The sequence below is a fragment of the Neomonachus schauinslandi genome, chromosome 12 (genome assembly GCF_002201575.2).
Source record: "Neomonachus schauinslandi chromosome 12, ASM220157v2, whole genome shotgun sequence".
NCBI classification, from domain to species: Eukaryota; Metazoa; Chordata; class Mammalia; order Carnivora; family Phocidae; genus Neomonachus; species Neomonachus schauinslandi.
In genome coordinates, this window is record NC_058414.1 from 15056511 (window position 1) to 15077638 (window position 21128).

The window sequence follows — 21128 nt, forward strand, 5'->3', positions numbered from 1 at the left end:
AGAGAGACCCTAAAAGCAACATAGACCAGAAAGGAACACAGACAATAGACAGTAACAGTCACCTTACAGGCAATACAATGGCACTAAATTCCTATCTTTCAATAGTTACCCTGAATGTAAACGGGCTAAATGCCCCAATCAAAAGATACAGGCTATCAGACTGGATTAAAAAACAAGACCCATCGATATGCTATCTGCAAGAGACTCCTTTTAGACCCAAAGACACCCCCAGATTGAAAGTGAGGGGGTGGAAAACCATTTACCATGCTAATGGACACCAAAAGAAAGCTGGGGTGGCAATCCTTATATCAGACAAATTAGATTTTAAACCAAAGACTGCAATAAGAGATGAGGAAGGACATTATATCCTACTTAAAGGATCTATCCAACAAGAAGATCTAACAACTGTAAATATCTATGCCCCTAACATGGGAGCAGCCAATTATATAAGGCAATTAATAACAAAAGCAAAGAAACACATTGACAACAATACAATAATAGTGGGGGACTTTAACACCCCCCTCACTGAAATGGACAGATCATCTAAGCAAAAGATCAACAAGGAAATAAAGACTTTAAATGACACACTGGACCAAATGGACTTCACAGACATATTCAGAACATTCCATCCCAAAGCAACGGAATACACATTCTTCTCTAGTGCCCATGGAACATTTTCCAGAATTGATCACATCCTAGGTCATAAATCAGGTCTCAACCGGTACCAAAATATTGGGATCATTCCCTGCCTATTTTCAGACCACAATGCTTTGAAACTAGAACTCAATCACAAGAGGAAAGCCAGAAAGAACTCAAATACATGGAGGCTAAAGAGCATCCTACTGAAGAATGAATGGGTCAACCAGGAAATTAAAGAAGAATTAAAAAAATACATGGAAACCAATGAAAATGAAAACACAACTATTCAAAATCTTTGGGATGCAGCAAAGGCAGTCCTAAGAGGAAAGTATATAGCAATACAAGCCTTTCTCAAGAAACAAGAAAGGTCTCAAGTACACAACCTAACCCTACACCTAAAGGAGCTGGAGAAAGAACAGCAAATAAAACCTAAACCCAGCAGGAGAAGAGAAATAATAAAGATCAGAGCAGAATCAATGAAATAGAAACTAAAAGAACAGTAGAACAGATCAACGAAACTAGGAGCTGGTTCTTTGAAAGAATTAACAAGATTGATAAACCCCTGGCCAGACTTATCAAAAAGAGAAGAGAAATGACCCAAATCAACAAAATCATGAATGAAAGAGGAGAGATCACAACCAACACCAAAGAAATACAAACAATTATAAGAACATATTATGAGCAACTCTATGCCAGCAAATCAGATAACCTGGAAGAAATGGATGCATTCCTAGAGATGTATCCACTACCAAAACTGAACCAGGAAGAAATAGAAAACCTGAACAGACCTATAACCACTAAGGAAATTGAAGCAGTCATCAAAAATCTCCCAACAAACAAAAGCGCAGGGCCAGATGGCTTCCCAGGGGAATTCTACCAAAGATTTCAAGAAGAATTAATACCTATTCTTCTGAAACTGTTCCAAAAGATAGAAATGGAAGGAAAACTTCCAAATTCATTTTATGAGGCCAGCATTACCTTGATCCCAAAACCAGACATAGACCCCATCAAAAAGGGGAATTACAGACCAATATCCCTGATGAACATGGATGCAAAAATTCTCACCAAAATACTAGCCAATAGGATCCAACAGTACATTAAAAGGATTATTCACCACGACCAAGTGGGATTTATCCCTGGGCTGCAACGTTGGTTCAACATCCACAAATCAATCAATGTGATACAATACATTAACAAAAGAAAGAACAAGAACCATATGATCCTCTCAATAGATGCAGAAAAAGCTTTTGACAAAGTACAGCATCCTTTCTTGATCAAAACTCTTCAGAGTATAAGCATAGAGGGTACATACCTCAATATCATAAAAGCCATCTATGAAAAACCTACAGCGAATATCATTCTCAATGGGGAAAAACTGAGAGCTTTCCCCCTAAGGTCAGGAACGCGGCAGGGATGTCCACTATCACCACTGCTATTCAACATAGTATTGGAAGTCCTAGCCACAGCAATCAGACAACAAAAAGAAATAAAAAGCATCCAAATTGGCAAAGAAGTCAAACTCTCACTCTTTGCAGATGATATGATACTTTATGTGGAAAACCCCAAAGTCTTCACCCCCAAACTGCTAGACTCATACAGGAATTCAGTAAAGTGGCAGGATATAAAATCAATGCACAGAAGTCAGTGGCATTCCTATACACCAACAACAAGACAGAAGAAAGAGAAATTAAGGAGTCGATCCCATTTACAATTGCACCCAAAACCATAAGATACCTAGGAATAAATCTAACCAAAGAGACAAAGGATCTGTACTCAGAAAACTATAAAATACTCATGAAAGAAATTGAGGAAGCCACAAAGAAATGGAAAAACGTTCCATGCTCATGGATTGGAAGCACAAATATTGTGAAGATGTCAATGCTACCTAGAGCAATCTACACATTCAATGCAATCCCCATCAAAATACCATCCACTTTTTTCAAAGAAATGGAACAAATTATCCTCAAATTTGTATGGAACCAGAAAAGACCCTGCATAGCCAGAGGAATGTTGAAAAAGAAAAGCAAAGCTGGCGGCATCACAATTCCAGACTTCCAGCTCTATTACAAAGCTGTCATCAACAAGATAGCATGGTACTGGCACAAAAACAGACACATAGATCAATGGAACAGAATAGAGAGCCCAGAAATGGACCCTCAACTCTATGGTCAACTCATCTTTGACAAAGCAGGAAAGAATGTCCAATGGAACAAAGACAGTCTCTTCAACAAATGGTGTTGGGCAAATTGGATAGCCACATGCAGAAGAATGAAACTGGACCATTTCCTTACACCACACACAAAAATAGACTCCAAATGGTTGAAAGACGTCAATGTGAGACAGGAGTCCATCAAAATCCTAAAGGAGAACACAGGCAGCAACCTCTTTGACCTCAGCCGAAGCAACTTCTTCCTAGAAACATCGCCAAAGGCAAGGGAAGCAGGGCAAAAATGAACTATTGGGACTTCATCAAGATAAAAAGCTTTTGCACAGCAATGGAAACAGTCAACAAAACCAAAAGACAACTGACAGAATGGGAGAAGATATTTGCCAATGACATATCAGATAAAGGGCTAGTATCCAAAATCTTTAAAGAACTCCTCAAACTCAACACCCAAAGAACAAATGATCCAATCAAGAAATGGGCAGAAGACATGAACAGACATTTTTCCAAAGAAGACATCCAAATGGCCAACAGACACATGAAAAAGAGCTCAATATCGCTCGCCATCAGGGAAATCCAAATCAAAACCTCAATGAGATACCACCTCACACCAGTCAGAATGGCTAAAAGGAACAAGTCAGGAAACGACAGATGTTGGCGGGGATGCGGAGAAAGGGGAACACTCCTACACTGTTGGTGGGAATGCAAGCTGGTGCAGCCACCCTGCAAAACAGTATGGAGGTTCCTCAAAAAGTTGAAAATAGAGCTACCATATGATCCAGCAATTGCACTACTGGGTATCTACCCCAAAGATACAAAAGTAGGGATCCAAAAGGGTACGTGCACCCCGATGTTTATAGCAGCAATGTCCACAATAGCCAAACTGTGGAAAGAGCCAAGATGTCCATCGACAGATGAATGGATAAAGAAGAAGTGGTATATATATACAATGGAATATTATGCAGCCATCAAAAGGAATGAGATCTTGCCATTTGCAACGACGTGGATGGAACTGGAGGGTATTATGCTGACTGAAATAAGTCAAACAGAGAAAGACATGTATCATATGATCTCACTGATATGAGGAATTCTTAATCTCAGGAAACAAACTGAGGGTTGCTGGAGTGGGGGGTGGGGTGGGAAGGATGGGGTGACTGGGTGATAGACACTGGGGAGGGTATGTGCTCTGGTAAGCGCTGTGAATTTTGCAAGACTGTTGAATCTCAGATCTGTACCTCTGAAACAAATAATGCAATATATGTTAAGAAAAAAAAAAGAAGAAGAAGAAGGTAGTGGGAGGGGAAGAATGAAGCGGGGGAAATTGGAGGGGTACATGAACCATGAGAGACGATGGACTCTGAAAAACAAACTGAGGGTTCTAGAGGGGAGGGGGGTGGGAGGATGTGTTAGCCTGGTGGTGGCTATTGAGGAGGGCACATTCTGCATGGAGCACTGGGTGTTATGCACAAACAATGAATCATGGAACACTTCATCTAAAACTAATGATGTTATGTATGGGGATTAACATAAGAATAAAAAAAAAGTGAAAAAAAATCATAAAAGGCTTAAAATACACATTTCTCCAAAGAAGATATATGAATAACTAATAAGCACCTGAAAATATTTTCAACATTCAGTCCATAGGGGGAAATGAAACTCACAAGGAAACACCACTGCACGGCTGCTATAATGTCTGTCATCAAACAGACAACCTCTAGGATGTGTCAGTGAGAACAGGGAGAAACAAACATTTTTTTAAAAATTGAAACATAATTAACATACAGTGTTATATTAGTTTCAGGTGTACAATATAATAATATAACAATTCCATGAATTCCTTAATGCTCATTACAATGATTGCTCTTAATCCAATTTATTGATTTCCCCTATCCTCTCACCCACCTCCCATCTGGCAACCACCAGTTTGTTCTCTGTATGTAAGAGTCTGGTTTTCTCTCTTTTTTTTCCTATTCCTTCTTTTGTTTTGTGTCTTACATTACACATACAAGTGAAATCATATGGTAATTGTCTTCCTCTGTCTGTCATATTTCACTTAGTATTATAACCTCTCAGTCCATCCTTGTTGTTGCAAATGGAAAAATCTCATTCTCTTTTATGGCTGAGTGACATTCCATCTTACATATATACAAGGGGAAACCAAGCTCACACATGGTACAGCAACTTTGGAGAACGAAGAACTTTGACAATTAAAAGTTAAACAGAAACTCACCAAAAGACCCAATGAATCCTCTGCTAGGAACCTATCTAAGAGAAATAAAAACAAATGTCCCCACAAAGACTTGCATGTCAAAAGTCATAACAAGATTAGTCATAATAGAAAACACTGGCAACAATTCCAATGTCCATCCATTTTGAATAAACAAAATGCTGTCATCCATGCAAGGGAATAGTATTCAGCAACACAAAGGGACAAACTACTTACAATACAACATGAATGACCCTCAAACACTTTACACTAAGTACAATAAGCCAAATGTAAAAAATGACACATTGTATGATTTAATGTCTATTAATTGTCCAGAAAGGGCACATTTACAAAACATAAATCCAGTCAGTGGTTTATCTAGGACTGGAAGTAGGAGCAGAGATTAACTGTAAGTAAAGAATCTTTTTTGGATGATAAAATTGCTCTAAAATTGTATTGTGATGTTAGTTTAAAAAGAATAAATTTACTAAAAACCAGGCAATCACACATTTACAATGGATGACTTTTATGGTGTGTAAATTACACCTCCCTAAAGCTGTTTTTTTTTTTTTTTAAATCAAGGTTAGCTAACATTCTCAGCAGTGATGTCTCCATACTTTTCTAAGTTTTTATTAAAAATTAGAAAAATTATGTTCAAATCTACTGACTATATATAGGGTGACTCTATAAATAGAAGAGATTAAAGGGTTCTAATAATAATTGCATGGGGCCCCAGCAGTTAGCCAGACAGTCCTAGGCAAACTAGCATGTGGGTTGGTTACTTTTAGAAAGTGTCAAGTTCCAATTTCAGTGCCTTCATCTAGGTTTATTAGCACAGATTATATGATGCAATTATGTGATGCGATTGAACTATTTATCATGTTAAGTCTTTCTGTGATTTAAAAGGTGACAAACTACCTTTTCCTGAGCATCACGACTGGTTCACTTCAGCTGTCTGACCACACATAACACCTTCAGCCCAATCGTCTGACAGAGGACTGTGCTTCCTCGTTCCTTCCCCACGGGGAAGCAGGACACGGTTAGACCAACACGCAAACCTGCAAACACACCACCTTTATATCCTTTCAAAGTACATCTAACAAAAGGTACTAATATTCCAAGTCTCTAAGATACTAAATTTCAAGCCTATCCTTTACAAGAAAAAGTGCTAAGATTTTAATTTTTGGTGCCTCTGATGTCTTTCTTTCTCTCTTCTCACCCATTCCTTCCACAGCTCTACATCTACTCTGTGCCGGCTCTGCACTAGGTGCTGGAGAAAGAAAGTCAGGAGAAGGCAAGCAGACCCCAGACGCCCTCTCCTCCACCAGGGGCCCATCAGCGCTGGATCCGTGCCCGGGCAGCAGGAGCACAGACTCCTGTTCTGTTTCATTTGTAGCCACTGCCCGAATGAGCTAGCTGTGCTTTAGAGTCGAATCTTATGTTCTAGGCACATTGATTCCATTAATAGTTTTTAATTTTAATTCTTTCCTAACTTGAATGTTCAGTGAAAATATAATACAATAAAGTAAGTCACTTTGAACACTCCTTCTCTGCCTGCAACTTACCTGCATTTTGCCTTGAACAAAGCAGTACCAGCAACACCCTGCCAATGCTCTAGTTCTAGTTCAGCTCATGATCCAATGAAATGGTAATGCTCCCAAACACCACTAGGTGGCGGTAAAAGTCAGAGGCAGGAAGCCAATGGATTCAGAACTGAAGCTTGATGAAGAATGTCTAAGTGGTATTCTTCCTGTATTATTATCCTGCTGCTCTGAACTTCTAAGTAAATACATGCCTCTGAGAAATTATATTAGATTAGAAAGATAAAATCTATCAAAAGCATGAACTAAAATGTGAACTTCCTTTTTTGCAAAAAAAAAACAAATCCTGACATACAAAAAACACCTCCAGGAAATAACCCTCATAATGAGGTAATCAAGAGTTTAACACTTATTTGAGTTTCTGCTGGCTGAGAGAGATATTTTCTGCTAATTCATATCTATATTTCATCAGATTCTATGCTTTCATGGTTTAACCTACTTTTAGATCCGATACCAATAGTCCAGAATATCAGGTTACTTGGAGTTCCCCTGACTCGCTGTCCCCTTGCTGTGCCTCTGATCACTCACATGAGTCTTTCTGCCTGGAATCTGCTCTACTATCGTGTGTGTGTGTGTGTGTGTGTGTGTGTGTGTGTGTGTGTGTTTCATTACTTACTGAGCTCAATGCTGGGAATAAAATAATGCAGTCTCCAACTCAGTCTGCAATCCCAGTGGTAGAAACAGGCCAGGTCAGTGCTGAGGGCAGTGCAGCCAGCACAGATGACAGGGTTGGGGGAGAGTCCCTGAGGAAATGCAGAGAACACCTCCAGGGAGCCAGGGGGTGGGGGTGGGGTGGGAGAAGCCTTCTCTCCTGTGAGTGGAGAGTAGGACTGCAGAGCAACAGTGGAAAGGATAGGAAAGAAGCTGGGCAATGGCTTGAGGGTTTGGGCATGCAATGTTTTCAGCAAAGCTAAGAAGGGAACACAGGGAGACGGTACTGGGAGGTTGGACAACTGGTGAGGTCAAACTGGTGCTTGCTGCCAGGCTAAGGACCATGAATTCCTTAATCCCTTCCGCCAGTGAAGGCTTTTGGGCAGAAGATGTGATCAATGCTGCATTTCCATTAATACTGAAAGCCCACATATGGATTAGCTGTGAATGTGGACTCTAACACTGAGCCGGGGTTCAAACTCTAGCTCCACCTCTTACTATGACCTTGCACAAATTATTCCCTTTTCTGTGCTTCCATCTGCTCGTCTCTGAAACAGGAATAATGAGACTTTCACCTCCTAGAGTGGATTCAGGAACTCCTGGAGCAATGCAAGTGTTCTAGGTCACATGGCTTTCTGGTGGGGCTGGGAGAGGCTGACTGAGGCAGGGACACAGGGGGCTGGTGCAGGAACCGCAGCAGGAAAGGCTGAGTGGAAGGTGGAGGAGACAGGAGGTGGTACAATGCATGAGACCCAGGAGGCAGGAATACAGAGGATGGAAATGGCAGGGAGAGCAATGGGATGGGAGCCCTGAGAAAGGGCGGGTCCACAGGGAGGCTCTGGTCTCTGTCGTGGGCAACCAGGTGGACAGAGATCCCTCCTCACACAGGGGGGTCCTGGAGGACGGTCAGGTGAGGGGGTGGCAGGGAAGAAGAGAGCATCAAGACCCTTCCCCTGCTCCGCCTGTCTTCTGAGATGCAGATCGCATGTCACAGGGTCTGTGGCCCTCGGGTACATTTACCTTACACTCTGGGTCTCACCACGGGTCCCACAGCAAGACCACGTCTCAGTTACTGTCGTATCCTCGGTGTCTGCTGTGTTCAATGTCTGCTCAGTGTTTTCAGAAACAGACTAGGGACAGCTGAGCTTTTGAATGATGAACAAAACACATTTGACAATCATTTTTTTTTACCTGCTTCAGATTCAAGAGCCAGATAAAACTGAGCAAAAAGAGGTACTTTGACAGTGTTTCAACCAAAAACTGTTATGCTAATAAACTACAAACCAGTGCTATAAGGACATATTCCAACTAGTTAAAAAAATTTCTGGCTACACATATGATTCTTTGACTCAGTATTTATGGCATCTTTCCCTGGGGAATACTTTCCTCCCTGCAGAAATCAACAACATCATCAAAACCAAAGCCCAAAAGAAATAAAAAAAACCCTGATCAGGTCAGACAAATGGCGTAAAGTATGCATTTTGTTAGAGAAATATCAATTCTGAAGCATAATAAATGGATAGCGCTAAATAAATGTAAAAAGTGTTAAGATGGTGAAGAAATATTTAATCAATAAAAAGGTTCCCACCCAAAAGGAGGGAACTACAAGAGGACAGAAAAGAGGAGGAAGCCTGATGTGAGAGCTCAGCACACTCACACATGATGAGAGGGACCATCACAGTGAGGCTCAGGGCCCCGGGGTGGGGGTGGGGGCGCGGGTAACACTGGGAGAAGCTGGAGGAAGCACCAGCCTCATCTCAGGAGCCAGGTGCTCTTGGTGTTTCATTCATCCTGAGTTCTGCTGTATTAGTGCCTCTGAAATTGACTGAATCACATAAGCATTCAAGCCTCAGTCACATTAATAGGTGATATAACCAAGCTCAATTTGATGTTGACACATAATTACAGAAGTAACTTCTATTAGCTCTCTCTGCTGCTGCTCCAGGATAGGTTTTCATAGAAGAATAGAGGGAACAGATTAGAAGACCTATCTTGATTTGATTCGGGTGATTTACAATTACTCTTGAATAATAATTCTGTACTTAGATATTTCTGCTCTGTAAATGAGATTACCCAATATAAAACCATTTAGAAAGTAATTTTCCTCCACTGTTCCTTGAGGTTATAATCACACTTAACCTTCTCTAGGACATAAGACTTTCTGTTCCTATTAGGCAGGGCAAACTGAGCCAGATGCTGACAGAGTATAATCACAGCATGTGTTGAAACATCCTGGGTCTCTGCATTGACTCTTGATCATGTCATCAACAAGGGGGTGGGGATGGCTCCTAGGCATCCATTCAGGCCATCATGCAGAGAAGAATTACCCAGTAATGAACCATGCAGCTCAGTCCATCATGGGGCTTCCTAGTCAATGTCCGGGGGTCTCAAAGCCCACAGGTGACGATAACCCCCTGGCAGGGCTCAGGATCCCACAGCGCTAGGAACCCCTCTGCTCACAGGAGGGTGGGGGAAGCCTGAGGTGACTGAGCATTTTTCTAGCTGGCTGTCTCCCTCCTCCCGCCCTCCACGTTCCTCCCTCACCCACAACTCATCCCACTCCAGCATCACCTGTGCTGATGGTGGCCCCTCAAAGCCACCGCCTGCCCTATGGAAGCCACGGGAGACCCTGGAGGGTCTCTGACTCTTAGAGTTGCTGTCTCAGCTCAGCCTGACTGGTTTCCATCTCTCTGTCACTGAGGAACCGGGCTGTTCAGATGCACAAAGTGCTTAGTGTCCTAGGACTGTGATCCCAGGGACAGAGGTGCTGGCTGTTTCTGGTGTTGGAAGGGGCTTTTCCCCAGGGCTCACACTGTCTTCTAGGGAAGCCTGGCCTGACAGCTCAAGAGAGGAGCCACGTTCTCTCCCCATCCTGTCCTCCACCTGCTCTGGATTTCTGCTGGGCCCATGGAAGGATGGAGACCTGAGATCCACCTCACCCCCCGAGTGGGGCTCCGTTCCAATCAGCACTTCCAGGGTCTTCCTTCTAGCTCGGTCCCTAGCCAGTCTCAGGAGCCTAACCTGGGGGGGACACTTACTGGTTCCTTTTCTGCCTCTTGAGGTGACACTTTGAGATCCAGCAACCACGTCTCCATCTGGGCGAGGAGGCACGGAATGATGGGGAGCACACAGCCGCAAGCCCCTAGAGAAAAACTGGAAGGACAGATGTGACCAGGAGAGGGAAATGCAGTTTCCGGGAGCTCACATTGGAAAACGAGGCTTCACCATTATAGACGGTGATGGTACAGAACACATGGGAGGCTGGACCTGTGACAGGATCACTTTGGGAGTAAAAAGGCACTGGTCACTGCTGTCGTCAGCTGAAAGACACATAATCCAGCACCATTCGAATTAGACATTTTACGTGGGGAAGACACCTGCCCCCAAACACACCTGATTGAGCCAGAAGCTCCTAATGCCTGGAAAAGCTCAGCCAGGCCCGGCTCCTGCCCACATCACTCTGTCTCCGGCCCCTGAATGCGCACTGGGCCAACGTGGGCTTCTCCGTGGCGCCCGATCCCTCCCTGGCTACTGGTGCTCTCCCTCCTCCCAGGGTCTAGCAGGCTAGTGTGCTGGGAACCTAAGTTTTGTCCCCCACAAGGTGCAACATACAAAGGCACCCTCCCCACAGAAGGGACCCCTGAAATGCAGAGGCGGGGCTCCCCCTAGTGGTTGGGAGCCCAGAGATCATCCCGCAGGACCTTGTCCCTCATCCCCCAACTAGGGTTCCTAGCGACATGACACCTGCCCAGAGTGATGCCAACAGGAGCCTGACTGACAGAATGGGGTCAGGGGACATCGGGTGTGAAGTCTGTAAGTATTAACACAGCTGCAGAGCCAGCATTGGTTAGCAAATCACCACACACACACACACACACACACACACACACACACACACGCCCTGTAGTCAGAGTGAGCTTCCTGGAAGAGGAGGCATTTTACATTCTGATACTCATTAAGTTTACAGGCTGACACGAGATGCAATTTAGTACTAACGTACATGTATCACTAAAAACCTAACAACCTTCATAAACAGCAATTTCTTCTCATACCAGCCATATTTTTGGTCAATATTTTTCTGACATTTTATATTTACAGGTATATAATATTAATAGGTCATATAGAAAAGTCCAGTCACTGCCCCAATGTCTATACAGGAGAATTTTTAATATCTTTCACTGGATTACTCTTTTTTTCCCTCCATAACTGTGTACTCAATGTAAGCTCATCAGGAAGGAACATCATTAGCGTTCTCCACTCGTTCACTTCTCTGCCAGCACCCACTCGCGTTTCTTATGGAATTCAGTGTAAAATCAATACAACTCAATTCTTCATTTCCCCAGTAACTGATAAAGTCTCTACCGCCCTGCTCTGTGTTCTGAATCTGCTGCAGGGATCGTATGTACACGTGCAAGGAGCAAATAAAGGAGAGACTGAGGGATGGATGAGTTCACAGAAGTCAAGACACACTAATTGCGGGATTAGCCTGGACTCAAATCTCAAACTGAATATTACAAGAAATGAGAGAACGCTTTCATGGTGCTGGAGAGGGACAGGTTTTCTTAAACAGGACTCCAAAGTAGGCAAAGTATGTGCCAACAAGAGATTGACTACAAAACTGAGAATATCTAGTTAATGAAAGGGCTTTAGACAAAGTTTAGACAATTGATAGATTAGCTGAGGATATTTGTAACAACTAAAACTCAGAATGGATAAATATCTAAGAGACATAAATTTGTTCAAGTTACAAGAAATTAAAATGATTATTATCATCTTAATTAATTTTTAATAATTTAATGTTTATGTCATTGTATATTTGTATTTATATTTAATATATATCAATTACTGTTAATAGTATAGAAAATAATAAATAACAATCTTTATTAGCTGAAACGTTCCTAAGTGTTCTGCATGTTGTACATTATATAATCTTCATAACCCTATGAGGTAGCTGCTGATTTTCCTGTCTGCAGATGAGGAGCTGAGAAACAGCGGTAGGAGCACTGACTCCAGGGCTCACAGGCAGGACATGGGGGGCCCGGCAACAGCACAGCTGGCCTGGCTCTGCTGCGCTGTAGCCTCTGCGAGCCAGCCTCCCCTTTGCTGCACCTAAAGCACACGGAGAAGCTCGTCTCTGAGGGAGACACTTCATGGACACCCGGTGTAAACAGAGACCCTCAGCTTCCTCATCATCAGACAGGAGCCCAGAACCTCCTCAAACAACGTGATGCTGTGTGGGAGCCCTCAGGCTGGTAAAATCTTCGCTGTCAGGTAACAGGATGGACGGTGGTTATGGAGAACGTGGATGTGTATTTCCCGGGACCAGCAACCCTGGGATGAGATTCCCGGGGAAATGCTTACTCCCAGCGTGCAGAGCTCCTGAGCTGTCGGTGACAGGCTTGCTGGTGAAGCCAGCCTGGGCAGCAGTACGAGTGTCTGTCACTGTCAGTGGATGAATTAATGCAGTGGCTGTAGCCTGGGGCACCAGGAGCAGCACCGAGGAGCAGTGAACTGGGGGACAGACAGATGGACAGACACGGATTGACAGGAATGCTGTGCCATTTATATAAACGTAAATATGCATTATTCACAAGCAAATCTCTGTAGTTTTCACAGGTACGTAAGAGACCAAACATCTCAGTCGATCCTCTCATTTGAGGCTGGGAAATGCGGGCCGTGCAAGTAGGAACCACTTACCCAAAACTACCACCCATACTGAGTACACATTTGGAAAAAACAGATTTCCTGCCTAGTATTTCTGGGCCCTTCCCCTCACTAAGCTGATCTTTGTTGTAATAGACTTCATTCACCTGGGCTCCAACACAGAGGACTATAAGGTGTGTGTCATACCTGCAATGGCCAGCAGGGGGTGGTAGAAGTCAGTGTAAGTAATAAGTAAAATAATGTAGGTTTTTAAGAGGGAAGCGCATTATTTAAAACAAATGGGAAATTTAATAAGATCAGAATTTGCATTCAAAGAAACAACTCAGGGAGAACAGAAATTAATCTCTGAATCAAAAACATCCAAGCAGGGTACGTAGGGCACATGCTTCGTTAACCTGGCTGACTTGAAGTTCATGGTGTGCTCTTCTTAGTGGGGCTACTCAACCTCTCAAAGCCTCTGTCTGATCTGAAGAATGGGATTAATAACACCTGCTTTATGCTTGCAGGGAAGGAATCAATATGTACCGTGTATGACATTCAATAAAGTGTATTTGACATTATTAATGGATCAATGATTACTGTTACGACCTTAAAAAAATTAGTCTCTCCAAAAGGCAAGCAGCTATTGTTTCACCAGTGTTAGAAGAGTCTCTACTACATTCTGAGGCCCAGCACTGTTACCTGAATGACTGCTCTTCAAGAACAGTTTATGCCCCTTGCTCCCTGGCATGTGAGAGAGATTCTTGAATTCTGCAATCTCACTGAAATTTTCCTCATGATCCCTTACTCTTTCGAGGTTAAACATAACTCTCTCTGTCTCTGTGTATATATATGTTGAATTCTACGTATATAGAATGGGTGGTGTGACAGGTTTTGCATTTGTTAGCTTTGTGATGGCACAGATGAAATATTTTAAGATTCCAGTTAGCTGCTCTGTCATATGTGGTTGTTATAACTATGTTGACGTGTTATTATAAGGAATAAGTGGTTATAAGAGTCATATCATACTTCAGACTGACTGGTAGTATTTATTTACAAAGCAACCAACTTGGTCCAATCCCTGGCCCATGGTGGATGGTGTCCCCAGTGTGAGCATTATTATTCCCATTTACAGGGACTTTCCCAAGGACACACATCCTCCAAGTGGCAGGGCTTGGACTGGAGCAGTCATTCTGTCCTTGTCAATGTAATAAATCCTCCCAGAGTTAGGAGGTATCATTCAGACTCTTCCAAGTGTCCCATTTGGCAGCTACGTACTGAGAAGGACCTCTCCCCTCAGCGTACCATTGATCAGATGACATCGTTGCCTGCGCAGAGAGCTGGGCTCCCAGGCTTGGCCCCATGACTGGACCATTCCTGAGGCCAGCAGGTCTGGGAGGCTGGCAGGCACATGGAGTCGGTCTGAACCCACCGTTCCCTGCAGACCGTGAGCTCCTGGCAGCCTCAGAGCCTGTGGCAAAAGCAGACAGATGGGAAGCTTTGATTGCAGTTTCTGAAGTAGATTTCTCTTATTACCACTTTAAGAACACTCTTTCTGCTTTAATGTGATGACAATTTTATGTTTTCTTATTTTTGAAACCATGAGTCTTCTGTCCCAGGAAGGATTTTCTGGGACTGCAAGGCATTGAGCTTGCCTGGGAGCGTCTGTTCTCAGAGCTGCTCCTGGGACAGCAGGAGCACATGGGGTCCTTGAGCAAAGGACGGTCACCCCAAGTCCCTGTGCTTCCTCACCTCCCAGCTTCTGTGATGACACTTGTTATTTGTACTTTTTGATAATAGGCATTCAAATAGGTGTGAAGTGATATCTCATTGTGTATTTGATTTGCATTTCCCTGGATTTCAGATAAACAACAAATAATTTTGTAGTTTATGTCCAGATACTGCATAGCATTTTGCACTATTTTTCCATTAAATCTGGCAACCCTATGTGAGGTTACCTTTTTGCCTCAGGAACAACAGCAATTCTCTTTTAAATTAACTTGCTTTGCTTGCATTCTCGTGCTCGTGCATACACACACACACACACACACTCACACACACACACACATACACCTGATTTTCCATAACTGTAATATTCCCTGTAATACTACACTATGAGGACCCCAGAAATCATCTACTGTAACTAGTCCAGTTTTAAGATGAAACACCAATCCCCAACATTTCCTGAGCTTTTTCTTTGCATCTGGGACAGGACACAGGCTTTGCTCACATTCCCTGCTTACTCTGCATGCAACCTAATGAGGTCCCTTTGACATATGAGGAAAAGGAGAACTAGCTTGCCCAAGACTCCTGTGTACAGCTATCATGTCATGTTAGGGCATTTACATGTTCCGAGGAGACCTCTGGGAGAAATGCCCCAGTGCTAGCTCAGGGGGCCTGCTGCCTTTTCAGCAGGGATCTCTGCTCTGTGCTTGTCCCTGCATCCCAAGCAGCCTGCACACCCATCGCTCTGTCAGTACCGAGTGGCCATTTGAGGCTTGAGATTTGTCTCCAGGCAGACCTGGCTCACAACCCCATCTCCTAATCCTCCTTAGGCATGTTGCCTTGGAATGGTTACTTAAAATACCAGCCAGGCTTTCCTCATTTCTAAATTGAGGGTATTACCATTCATCCCACAGGGTGATTTTCAGATGTGATTAAAAAAAATGAGCCGAAACAAATTAGTGTGGTGCTCAGGTGTAGTCGAAGTCCAATCAAGGATTGCTGTTATCACTGGTATTCTCCTTGCACCAACATTCCTCATTGTTTCTCAGCCCCCTAACCATGGATGTTCCCTCCACCCCTTGTGGTCAGACCTGTCCCTGCCCTCTGGCCCCTCCCTCCCTTTCTCCTGCCTCTCTCTCATCATTACCTGCAGGTGCCTCAGGGAAGCAGAAGCTCAGATCCTAACCTGCCCTCTGCCACCACCCAGGCAGTCTCCTCCCAGCAAGTGCATCTAGGAGGTCACCCTGGGTTTCTTTCCAGGTAGGAAGCAGAACCATGCTGGGTCTCCTTGCCATCCTGTGCACTCTCCTGTTTCCCGGTAAGTCCAGACACGCTCCCCCTGTGCAGGGTACCCTGAGGCTCCTGGCCATCCCTGTCTCACCACTGTCTCCTCCTCCCCCTGGCAGGTGGTGGAGCAGGGCTCAAGCTGGATCAGCCTGCTTTGGTGGTGGTGCGCTTGCCCCTGGAGAGCTCAGCCACCCTGCAATGCAAAGTAGATACCTCGGTCAGCTATGTCCACTGGTACCGCCACCAGGAGGGTACGGCCCCCAAGAGGCTCCTCTACCTAGACATGTCCAGGTCCTATGTGCAGAGGGATTTTCCCATGAAAGCAGACAAAGTCAATGCCAAGAAGGGCAGGGAGAGCAACAGCTGTATTCTGTCGGTGATGAAGCTGGAGAAGCGTGACGAGGGCGTGTACTACTGTGCTGCCTGGGAAGAGCACAGCCCTGTGCTCTGACCAGGTCCCTGAGCAAAAAGGTCTCTGTCTCCCAGGGCGCTCCATGCCCGGCATCTTCCACCGGCTCTGGGTCCCTGGGGTTGCCCTGGGTCAGCCTCAGCACCCCAGACTCTAACTCTCCGCGGGTCCACTGCACAGAACCCTGCAGGCTAAGGAGCCCCTGACGCGCAGTCTGGCGCAGACCCAGCGAGCTGTCCAGTCTGGAGGGACTTTTCTAAAGATCGTCCGGCACAGCGTTTCTGAAGCACTTGGAGCAGAATCTGTGCTGCCCAATGCAGTAGCCACTAGGCACTAGACACATGTAGCTCCTGAGCACTTGAAATGTAGCTAGTGCAAACTGAGATGGGCTGTTTGTGTAGCATACAAATCACATTCTGGAGACTATAAAAACAGATGAAATATCCTAGTAATTTCTATATTGATTACTGTTGAAACACTATTTTGGATATCTCGCAGTAAATAAAAACAGTCCTAGAATTTTGTTTCTTTAACTTTTTAAAAAATGCCACAGTTAGAAAATGTGTCTCAAATTGTGACATACATTTATTTCTACTGAACAGAGCTGTGACAGACCGGTGACTGAAGATTCTGGCCATCACCAGTGAAGAATGTGAGAATAAAGTATTGTGAAAATCATTCGAGAGAGAGATTTACCATAAAATGATTGAAAACTGAGATTGGAAGTCACCTTCTGATTCCATTTTCTGAGTTGCTGCCCTGCCCACTGCTAGTTACTTTACAGTGGAGAATCAGGGATCAAAAGCACAGAAAACAGCAGGGCTAGCTTCTCAGCATCCTCATGCACTGGCAAGCTTGGTGCTCAACTCCTGTGCGGGGACATGATCCTCAGGCAGGTTGATGTATCAACCTTGGTTGAGCCCGGGGCCTACAGCCTTCCACTTCTCCTTGAATGCTACTCCATATGGGATTTGGGGGCCAGATTCCCTGGACCTCTGTTATCGCCTCTGTAAAATGGGTGTTTTACCTGCCACGATTATGTGACCGATTTCTGTTAAAGCAAAATTGTACAAATAAGATACCAATATGTTTACTAATTTCTTATAAAGTTTGTCAACTTCTTGAGAAAAAAAAAGAAAATCTGTATTACTGATCCTCCAGTCCCAAACAGGAAAACACCTGCTGCCATATGTGGGGAAGAAGCAAAAGGTCTCTGAGGAGATCTAAGCTGAATTAATTGTATTTTCAATCAAAGATTCAAATTTTATGTACACTTAATAGCATTGGTAAACATGATTATTGAGAGGAAAGTCCAAAACACTTATTACAATTTCATTACAGAGAAATTAGCTAAATATGAAGATGCTGTCATGAGAAGTCCTCCCAAGTCAATTAAAAAAATTTTTTTTTTTTAAGATTTTATTTATTTGCGAGAGAGACAATGAGAGACAGAGAGCATGAGAGGGAGGAGGGTCAGAGGGAGAAGCAGACTCCCTGCTGAGCAGGGAGCCTGATGCGGGACTCGATCCCGGGACTCCAGGATCATGACCTGAGCTGAAGGCAGTCGCTTAACCAACTGAGCCACCCAGGCGCCCCCAAGTCAATTTAAATCTCAGTTTGCAACATGGGTCTATAGTGCCTTTGAGTTACAACCTGAGAGGACAATGGTCTTGTGCATGGAGAAAACAACCCCTATGTGGAGAGAACAACAAGTCATTTTTGGAGTCATTTCCTCCTCCTGCCCTTCTCCTTGAGGATAAGGTGAGCTTCACCAAGGACACTTTGACCACACACAGTAAAGCCAAACCAGCCAGAGACCAATAAGCCCTCCCATCCTAAGTAAATGTTTGCTAATTAAATGGTTGTTTAAATGGCTGATTCTAACAACACTGAAAGCATCTTGTTAAAATGTACAGGACCAAGTACAGTGGTGACTCCATTAATGTCTGTTGAAGTGAGATTGATATTTTTACTATTAGAGAGGGGCTCACATTACCTCACAGGTGGGGGATTTTGCATAGATGGATGCTTGAAATATCCTGATGATTTGGGCTCAACTCATTTATTTCATTCCTGAGGTGGGTGAGACACAATGATTTTGAGTAATAGAAACAACATTATATTATGAAATTGATGCTGAAAAAAGCCTAAGAACATCTCAAAAAATCAGTTTTCATAGTTATATTATCCATTCTCAATTGATCACACACACTAGTAGTGGGCAAAATGTCATGTCTGTTACATGAGAGTCATCTTCTAAAAATCACAATTCTAAAAATTTCTGGGAACACCTGGAAATCTATGCTGATTGTTTTGTGTTGGGTGTTCTTTATGTTCCACCCCCAGAATGGGTTCAGGGACACCATCTTGGGTAGAGGAAAGGGCACAACTTGGAGAGGTCACTTCTAAACATTGGGATCAGGAGAGTTTTTACTATGTTACTTCCATACCCTAATTGACTCATGGAAAACCTGTATGGCTTTTGATTTTTATTTTAAAATTTATTGTTAAAAAGAATTCACATGTTACTTAATATTAAAATTCTTGCATATTATTGAACACTTAGACACATGAAGTCTGATGGTTAGAAATGTGTGTAATAGCCTCTGTCTTGACCACTATTTCTCCCCTCTTCTCCAACAACCTTTGCTTCTTTTACAAAACAAAATCTTGTTTTCTCTGCTGATTCCTACTGACTCCATCTGCCAAGTTAGAGACCAGGTTCATGCTTGGAGAGCTCAGAGTAACTTCTTCAGCTGAGTGGGTCTTTTCCCCAGTGAAGGACAGATACCAGGTACTATAGACAGTGGCAGTGATACTGAGTCTTCTAGTAACACTGTACTTAATTTCCTTGGTTTCCTTACATCTCTTTTGTCCACATGCAGATGAGCGAATGAGATCATCCCAAGCAGAATTGCACACAACCATAGTTTTTTTCAACATAGTTGTTTGGCACTTTTATTGCCTGAAAACATGATCTGCTACCATTCATGGAAGTTTGCTAGAAAATCAACCTCACATGTTCATCTGGAGACTGAGAGGAAGATAGGCTTTCAAGTAGGACCCTGTGTGTCCCCTGCTGTGGGGGGACAGATTTCTCCTCTAGGCAAAGGACAAGAATGGATGCTGAGGTGTGCAAAGGATGGATACTGTGAAAGCTCCTATTTCCTCCTCAGGATCAATGCTCCACTTTTCTCCCCATTGCTCTGTGCCCCAGGAACCTAACCCCTGTGAATTACAGTAATGGGAATCTTTGCTCTGATTTCCAATGGAAAGTTGGCCAATGGAATTTGAAGTTCAAAGAACCATCACCATGTCACCTGACAAAAGTATTTCTTCTTGGGAACTAGATTTCCAAGCCTGTGGATCCAGGGCCCTGAGAAAAAAGAAACACATTCCTCCAGTGGGTTGAGTGGTATAAAAGAGAATTACTTCTCCCACATGCACCTCTTATTCCTGAACATGAAGCTCTGGGTATGGCAGGAGTTGTCACTATATGTTGGTCCCTGTGAGGATACAGGCCTCCTTCAGGGAGGGAGCCCAAAGCTCACTCTCTCCCACTTCTCAGTCTCTTGCTGCTGCTTCCATTAGCTGCTCCCAAACAGCAACCAGAGAATAAGGAAAACCATCTGTGCAGTCCATGAGGGTCTACCTCGTAATGCCCAAGGCAAGGTAAAGAGAAGTAGACTGTCCATCTGGAGGAACAAAAGAATAAAAATCAACTAGACAGTCAAATAAATAGGTTGTATTTGCCCCCACATAAGTAAAACAAGTTGAAGAGTTGGGAGATTTTATCTGGTTCCTTTCATTTCTCATTACACAAAGCCACCAAAGTCCCATCTCTAACAGACCAGGATGTGCCCTGTTCCCTCAGTAAGAAAACAGGAAACCGGACAAGTGTTGAGAGATTATCATTAAATGTTGTGCTTTTCTAGTTGATGAATTTAGTAGAGAGGAGCATGTAGATTATTTCTAATGCTTTTGTTCTTCAGTTAAATCAGGGATTCTGAGGTATTTGCCGATTTATTAGAGGTAAGTCATCATCACCTAAGTAGAATAAAATAAATAAAGAGATCTCTATCTCTGTGTAGAAGAATGATTACAGGGCTTTATGAACCCATATTATGATGAATTCAATTCTGTGTTCTTGATGTTCTTTAATACAATAAACAAGTGGGCAGTAGTGAACCAATCTTAACTCTTATGAAAAGAAAGTAGAGAAATGCCTGCCATTTTCATAATGTCAACTAAAATCCAGCCTCTCACATTTGTTATAATTGTTCTATCATTTCTGTCCTTCCTTCATCTACTTTCCTGCCATTTATGAGTCAACATTTAAATGTTTCACTCACAAACTGATCATTCCTATCTATTGTGAGTTCTGTTGCCTTTATTTTTTTAACTTCTAAATTGAAGTTACCAAATAATTACCAAAAATCTGTAGTTATATTCTGAAAGTGGTAGAATTAGTATTTGTAATCCACATGTCAACATATTACTTTGATTGCTTTCCTTTGCTCAAAGAAAAAGAATTAAGTTCTTTTGAAATTTAATAAACATAATCTTCTGATAAGATTTTAATAATAGCTATTTTTTTACTGAAACCTCCTTCTGCACTAGGTAGGCAGTGTATTAAGCACTTTATATACTTCTTGTTATGTAATGCCTCAGCATCAGAGGAAAGGGAGTCTGATGGCTACCATTGTACCCCCACAGATGTCACTAACCCTGCTCTAAATGTCTGGTTTGACATAATTTCCTATTGATTTGCTTTCCTATTTGGAGACTCTGTTGAAATGGTCT

At 43.1% G+C, this 21128-nt stretch overlaps 1 pseudogene; it reads left to right on the top strand.

Annotated features, from left to right (window-relative positions):
- Nucleotides 1-15904: 15904 nt before the first annotated feature.
- Nucleotides 15905-21128, top strand: part of LOC110574299 — a 56987-nt pseudogene continuing 51763 nt past the window's right edge.